Consider the following 8579-nt stretch of genomic DNA (forward strand, 5'->3'; position numbering starts at 1 on the left):
GCCCGTGTGCCTAGAGCCTGTGCTCCACAACAAGAGAAGCCACCGCAATGAAGAGTAGCCCCCGCTCGTTGCAACTAAAGAAAGCCTGTGCACAGCAACGAAGACCCAATGCAGCCAAAAATAAATTAATTAATTTAAAAAAATACCATTACAGGAAAGACAAATGTAAACCTTGGAAACTGCTCTCCAATCACTGGCCAGGATAATAAATGAAAAGCAATGTCGGGAATTCCCCAGCAGTCCAGTGGTTAGGACTCAGCACTTTCACTGCCATGGTCTGGGTTCAGTCCCTGACTGGGGAACTAAGATCCTGCAAGCCGCATGGCGTGACCAAAAAAACAAAAAAAACAATGTCTTACTGGAGTATGGAGGATGGTGGAGATTAGTGCCACCACTAATACCTACAGGACGCACGTATGACCCTGAAGGACAGTGGAGAGTGAAAAAGATTCCAATGAGCGGAGCTGCAAGCTGTGCCCTAATCTTTCCACTTTGTATGGAAGAAGCGGTTTAGGGTGAGAATATAAACAGATTCCTGGGCAGGGTCCAGCAGCCTGGTCTGGGATAGTGGCATGTGGTTGGACTATATGGAGAAGGCACAATGTGTAAAGGCTTTTTATTATAGGACAATGCACACCAGAACCTCTACCATGGAAGAGGCATTGAACAACCAAGTAGGTAAAAGGACTCGACCAATTGACAGCCATCCTTCAGCCACTGTAGACCTGATATGTCGGGCCCACGAATGGGGTGGCCACGGTGGCAGAGACGGAGGCTACCTATGGGCCCAAAGTCTGTCTGGGAGAATGGACTGCCACTTACTGCCAACCTGTCAGCAACAGAGACCAACACTGAGTCTCTGATATGCCCTTTTCCTAGAGAAGATCAAGTAGCTACTTTGTGGCAAGTCAGATACAATGGGCCTCTTCCTCTTGAAAAGGCCAGCAGTTCTCCCTTATAGGGATAGCTACCTATTCTGCGTGTGGATTTAACTTTCTTGCTCTCAGGGCCTCTGCCAGCAGAATGCCAGATTGAGGCACAGATTGCTACACAACATAGCGCCTGATCCAGGGGACCCACTGTGCAGTAAAGGGATTGCAGAAGTGGATCCATGACCATGGGGTCTGTTGGTCTTGTCATATACTATCCCATCCAGAAAGAGCCAGCTAATAGCATACTGATAATGACCTTCTAAAGACATAGCTGAAGCACTAGCTAAGAAGCAACACTCTGAGAGGATAGGGTGTCATTCTTCAGGATGCAGTGTTAAGAGACCTCTTGGTGCTGTTTCCCCAGCAGGCAGCATACATGGGTCCAGGAACCAACATGGGGAAACAGGAGTGGCTCCATTTACTGTCACTCCCGATGACCTGGGTGATTTCGTACTTCCCATCCCAGCAACCTGGGCTCCACATCACTGAAGGTCCTGGGTTCCTACAGGGGTGCACTTTGCCAGAGGACACAGCAAGGGTCCCACTGAACTATAAATTATGGCTGCTACCAGAGCACTTTGGGACCTTGTGCCCAGGGACCAATAGGTGAGAAGAGGAATCACCATGTTGGCAGTGGTAACTAACCCTGATCAACAGGAGGAAGTAGGGCTGCTTGTACATAACGGGAGCAAAGAGAAATGCCCAAGTGGTCCACTTGGATGCCTTCCGGTGCTCCGTTGCCTCTCTCTAACTGTGGACAGACATGCAACAATACCACACCAGGATGAAAAGGTTAATATGCCCACTACCAACACCACCCCTGAAATGAAGGCTTGGGTCACATCACCAGGTAAGCCACCAAGACCTCTGAGGTGCTAGCTGAGGGTAAAGGAAATTCAGAATGGAGGAAAAAGAGGATGAATACCACTTGCAGCCCTGAGATCACCAGCAATGATGGACATTAGTTTATCTCACTAACCTCCCTCTTCTGAGTTTTTCCCTCTGAAAAAGAGATCCATGGAAACTATAGAGTAGCTGTTCATCAAATTTGTGTAGAGAAATAAACCTATGGGGCACAAGGGATGGAATATAATGGTCGTGAAAATTTGCCTCTCAGATGTCCAATTGTGGGGACTGTAATTGACCAGCTGCTGTGCTCTGAAATCCATCGCTGGGTTCACTCTGAGGCCACACTCCCCAAGGGTTCTTCCAGCCAGTGACTGAGCATGGCAAGAGATGCTAAAGCAGGCCCATTCCTGTGAGGCTTTAATCCTAATAAGTTTCTTCCACAGCTAACCCTGTCTGGAGATTGCTTCTCACAGAGCCCAGAATAACCCACCAGGAGGCAAATGGTGGATTAGATAAACCCAAACAGTCCAGGCTGGTTCTTCTAACTACAGTGCTATCCCCAAGGCAGGAAATACATGGGAGGTGCTCAGAAAAGAACTGCTGAATTATAAATGAGTAAATCTAAAAATGGCATGTTGAAAAGGGGTTAATTTTCCTAGGAAGGCTTCAAAAATACTGAGACTTTTGAGCTGAGCATGAAAGGAGAAGGAAAAAAAATTTTTAGGAAGAAAGTGTTAGAACTTCATGGGTCAATGTCACATCTACATGATCTTGAAATTTTGGATATGGCAGAGGTCAGGAGGTGCTTGAGGAAAGAGACCACAGATGCAGTCCTGCACTAGAGCAATAGTTGCCAAGGGCTGGCAGGGACCAGTGCTGCCTTAGTTGTTAGGAAAGCATATTCCTGGATTCCATAATCAGAAACATTTGGAAATTGCTCCAGGTGATTCAGCTGCACAGTCAAGTTTGGGAAAGCATCCCTGTATTTTGGAAGCTGCCATAGTCCTCAAATGGGAAAGATGGTAAGAAGTCAGGGGAGGAAAGTGCTCGGGCCCATCACTTCTTTTCACCTTGCTTGCCCAAACAACGAGAAGAACACTTAGAGGGCTTCAGGGAAGTCACTTCAGCCACTGAGCAGTGGGAGGAGCAGCTTGGCCAGCTCAGTAAGCCTTCATTGATTGCCCTCTATGTGCCCGACATCATGCTGAGCACTGAGGGTACTTGTGAGGTGGTTAAAGACTCTATTAGCTTGGGCTTCCCTGGTGGCGCAGTGGTTGGGAGTCCACCTGCCGATGCAGGGGACACGGATTCGTGCCCCGGTCCGGGAAGATACCACATGCCGCGGAGCGGCTGGGCCCGTGAGCCATGGCCGCTGAGCCTGTGTGTCCGAAGCCTGTGCTCCGCAACAGGAGAGGCTACAACAGTGAGAGGCCCACGTACCACACACACACAAAAAAACAAAAAAACACTCTATTAGCTCTTGCTTGGCGATTAAACCACACCCCGGCTGATACCTCTCCAACAGCTTCCCAATGCACTTAGATTTAAGTAGACTTAAACCTAGTGCAGTTGTTTTCTGTTTATCCTACGTGTTCTTTGTTACTTTATTCCCACCTTTTTGCCTTCTTTTGGATTAATCAAATGCTTTACACTTACACATTCTTGTAGTATTCTTTTAGTGTTTATCATAGACGCCAGGGCCTAGCAGTTACAATCTGCATCCTTCTTTATATGCTATGGGAGTCATATATTTCACTGTTACACAATGTTAAAAATCTCTCATTATCGTTGTTTAAAACAATATTAATTGTCCACATATTTACCCTTCCAGTGCTCTTTATTCCTTCCTGCAGTACTATGCTTCCATCTGGGATCATTTTCCTTCAGCCTAGAGTACTGCAGACCATCTAGCAAGGAATTACCTCACTCTCTCAGCTTTAGTTTGTCTGCAAATACCTTTTTAAACTATTTTATTTATTTATTTATCTTTGGCTGCATTGGGTCTTCGTTGCTGCGCATGGGCTTTCTCTAGTTGTGGCGAGCGGGGGCTACTCTTCGCCGCAGTGTGCAGGCTTCTCATTGCAGTGGCTTCTCTTGTTGCAGAGCACAGGCTCTAGGCACGCGGGCTTCAGTAGTTGTGGCATGCGGGCTCAGTAGTTGTGGCTCGCAGGCTCTAGAGCGCAGGCTCAGTAGTAGTGGCACACAGGCTTAGTTGCTCCGCGGCATGTGGGATCTTCCCAGACCAGAGCTTGAACCCATGCCCCTGCACTGGCAGGCGGATTCTTAACCACTGCGCCACGAGAGAAGTCCCTGCAAATGTCTTTACTTCAACTTTTTTGAATGGATCTAATTACATTTTAAAAAACTTATTGAGATCAAATTCATGTAACAAACTCCACTATTTTAACAATTGTAAGTGCACAGTTCAGTGGTTTTTAGTATAATCACAATGTTATGATTGTGATTATCTGATTCATCACCATTATCTGATTCCAGAATATTTCCATCATTCCCAAAAGAAATCCCATACTTCTCAGTTCTCCCCTGCTCCCATCTCCTGGAAACCATTAATCTACTTCTGTCTCTGTGGATTTGCCTATTCTGGATATTTCATATGAATGTAATCCTACAACTGGTGGCTTTTTGTCTCTGGTTTCTTTCACTTAGTATTATGTTTTCAAGGTTCATCCATGTTGTAGCATGTATCAGTACTTAATTACTTTTTTTTTTTTGGCCGTGCTGCGCGGCATGTGGGATCTTAGTTCCCCAAACAGGGATGGAACCTGTGCCCCCTGCAGTGGAAGCACAGAGTCTTAACCACTGGACCACCAGGGAGGTCCCTAGTACTTCATTTCTGAAGTACAATTTCCCTGGATGTAGAATTCTAGGTTAGCAACACTTTTTTTTCTTTTGGTATTTAAATTATGTCATTCTACTGTTTTCTGGCTTTGATAGTTTCTTAATGAAAAATCAGATATGCCTGTTATTGGTCCTTTGAAGATAATGCATCTTTGTCTGCTTTTAAGATTTTCTCTTTCTCTCTTTGATTGTCACCAGTTTTACAATGACATGCCAAGACTGTCTATGAACCAGGACGTGGGCTGTCACTGGACACTGAATCTGCCAGCACCTTAATCTTGGCCTTCCCAGCCTCTAGAACTATGAGAAATAAATTTCCATTGTTTATAAGCTATCCCATCTATGGTATTCTGTTTTTTGGGGTTTTTAAATTAAAAAAAAATTTTTTTTTTGGCCGTACCGCTTGGCTTGCGGGATCTTAGTTCCCCAACCAGGGATTGAACCCGTGCCCCCTGCAGTGGAAGCATGGAGTCCTAACCACTGGACCACCAGGGAATTCCCTATAATATTCTGTTAAAGCAACCCACACAGACTAAGATGTCCAGTCTGCTGTTTATGTTATCTAATGAATTTTAATTCAGTTCTAGAATGTCCATTTGATTATTTGTATAGAATCCAATTTTCTGTTGAAATTCTCTATTTTCACCTATTTTATCTATCTTTTATTTTCTATAGCATACTAGTCACAGTTATTTTAAAGTCACCATCTGATGAGTCCAATATCTGAATCATATGGAGTTTTTGCTGACTTTTTGGTTATTTAGTTTAGCTTAGTTCAGCTTTGTTTTGTTTTTAGCATGCCTCATAATGTTTCATTCAAAGCTGGACCATGCAGATTAAAAATTATAGAAGCTCTGGATGGTATTAATCTTTCTCCAAAAAGGTTAATTTTTCTTCTTATAGACAGAGTACTGGAGGGTCACCTTAACCCCACTGAGGCATGTTTTAAGCTTTATTAGGCCCATGGTAGTTTTGCCTTTTCTTCTAGGACAAGGTCCTTACCCCTGGGGTGTTATCCTTCCTCCTGCAATATGGCCTTTGTTCCTAGGGTGTAACACTTCTGAGGTCTCAGTTAAAAGCCAGGGGTGTTTACCAAGGCCTCTACACCTCAGCAGGGTCCAAGCTCCAAGCTGAAATCTCTCTCAATTTATTGCTCTCTCAGCTATTGTTTTCTTCAGGATTTGTTGGAGTCTGACTCTGTGCGTGCACAGCTTAGGAGACAGTCAGCCACTTGAGAGAAATTTGTTCACAGATTTCTGGCTCTTTCTCTGTGGTTTCCTTCTCTCCAGTATTTTGACCTTTAAGTCCCAGCCACTTGGAGGATTCTGAACTCCTACCTGTATATTTTCAGCCCAATAAGATTACTGCTTTCTGCAAGGGCTCAATTCTTCTGGGCCACAATTTGGACAGTCCCCTCAGAAAAAAATCTGGGCTGGAGCTTCCCTGTGTACTTCTCTTTTCTCAAAGATTGTAGCCCCCCATTTCCTCACTGTATTAGTTACTTTCTAACCCCTCAAAAGATATTTTATATATTTTCTCTAGTTTTTATGGTTTTATTTCAGCATAAATACAAATTTGTATTTGTACTCATATTTGGGATCAGAATCCTCCCCAATTTCATGTATATATAGGGCCTGCAGGGCCTTACATGATCTGGCCCTTGATGGGTTCTCTGACTCCTTCTTCTAGTCCCCTCTTTCCTCATTTCAATGCAGCCACATAGGCCTTCATTCTGAATGCTTATTCCCTTGTCTTGAACTTGCACTCGTCATTAACCTTTGCTTTTGGAACTCTTTTGTTATGGTCTAAATGTTTTTGTCCCCCCTAAATTCATATGTTAAAATCCTAATGCCCACTGTGATGGTATTAGGAGGTGGGGCCTTTGGAGGTGCTTAGATCATGAGGGTAGAACCCTCATGAATGAGATTAGTGTTCTTATAAAAGAGATCCCACAAAGCTCCCAGCTCCTTCCACCCTGTGAGGACACAGTTAGAAGTTGGCTGTCTGCAACTCATAAGAGGGCCTTTGCCAGAACCTGACCATGCTACCACCCTGATCTTGGACTTCTAGCCTCCAGAACTGTGAGAAATAAGTTTCTGTTGTTTATAAGCCACCCAGTGTGTGCTATTTTGTTATAGAAGTCTGAACAGACTAAGTATCTTTAGGTCTGCCCCCCCCCTTTTTTTTTTACAAATTTATGCCAATTCACTCTTAACTGAATGATCCCTAGCTGCCATTATATAAAATCTCCTCCCCACCCCAGTCATCCCATTTATCTTTTCTTTCTTTTTTTTAAAAAATATTTATTTATTTATTTGGCTGTGCTGGGTCTTAGTTGTGGCATGTGGGATCTTTGTTGCAGCATGTGGGATCTTTAGTTGCAGCATGCAAACTCTTAGTTGTGGCATGTGGGATCTAGTTCCCTAACCAGGGATCGAACCCAGGCCCCCTGCATTGGGAGTGCAGAGTCTTAGCCACTGGATCACCAGCGAAGTCCCTATCTTTTATTTTCTTCATAGTACTTATACTATCTGAAATTATCTTGCTCTTTATTCACTATCTTATTGTTTATCTCTCATATAAGCCAGTTCTTGAGCAATGCGTGACATATTTTAAAAAATGCTCAACACATATCTATTGGATGAGTTACGGAAGTGAGGATCAAGAAACAAAGGGTACAGTAAAGGGTGAAATGAATTCCTAGTTTGTGATAGAGACAGTCTGTTTTTATTGAAAAGTCACTGAGTCCAGGCGACCCAGGTCAGGTCAACCCTCTTCCCACTGGCCTGTGGGTTTGTGCTTTCTGTAAAGTCTGACTTGCCTGACACAGCCTGAGCTGGCCAGGTTCCCAGATTTCTCTCAGTTTCTTGCTTGTTGGTCAGTGTGATTTCAAGATAGGCACATATACTCTTCCCTATCTCCAGAGGCAGTCTGTGGCCAGGTCTAGGGTTTCCTCACTGCAGGCTGTGAGATGGGCAACTGCTGGCTTCTCTTAGCGGTTTGTCAATTTCTGGCCTTAAACTGGCTTAAAAAATAAACGCCCACTTATTGTCTGCGCACATGGAGACCCATCATTGAAAATTAATGACCCTTATCCAGTGGTTAGGACTCTGTGCTTTCACTGCTGAGGGCCTGGGTTCAATCCCTAGTCGGAGAACTAAGATCACACAAGCCGCGTGGCATGGCCAAAAAAAATTAATTAATTAAACAATTAAAAAAATTAATGACCCTAAGTGACTTTTCAAGAACTTCAGGTCTCTAGCCTGCCTGAGGTTTACCTGTGCCACATATCTGTTAAGGAACATGTACATTTATCTGTTCTACCCTGGGCTGTCTTAGTCAATGCTCAAGGTTGGCAGCAGCCTTCGCACCACATTATGGCAGTAGCAGGAGTGTTGGTAGAGATGTCAACTTGTCCTCATTCCTAGAGATAGAGGCCTGTGTCAGCCACAGTGGGCAGTTTGTACCCCTAAAATATTCTCAGTCTCAGGGGTTCATTATGAGGCCCATGAGCCCCCACCCGACCTCTCAGGTTCTAGTTATGTCTGGTCTGGTCTTCACTGCCCATTTGTGGGTCAAGACAGCAGAAGCTGCATTTTTGAACATGGATGACCAGTGGGGATCACATGTCCCAAGCTGCCCTCACTCCCCAACATGGTATACTGGCAGAGTGGGATAAAAGTGCATCACGCCAAGTGAGAGGCCAGGGATTCTGGTCCCAGGCTGGCAAAGTTCATCCTGGGCAGGACACTTAACCCTGCTGTGCAGAACTGTTACCATCTCTGCCATTCTTCAGTTGAGTGAGAACCCAACTCAGGCCTGATGCATGGCTCAGATGACACAATAGATGTGAAGATGCTTTAGGAAGATAACATCTCTCCTATGGAGAAGGAGGGGATACTGGTGTTAAGTGAAACAACCATTCCTGCCTATAGTGCT

Source organism: Mesoplodon mirus, assembly GCF_964341445.2.
Source record: "Mesoplodon mirus genome assembly, chromosome: 19".
Taxonomy (NCBI): domain Eukaryota; kingdom Metazoa; phylum Chordata; class Mammalia; order Artiodactyla; family Ziphiidae; genus Mesoplodon; species Mesoplodon mirus.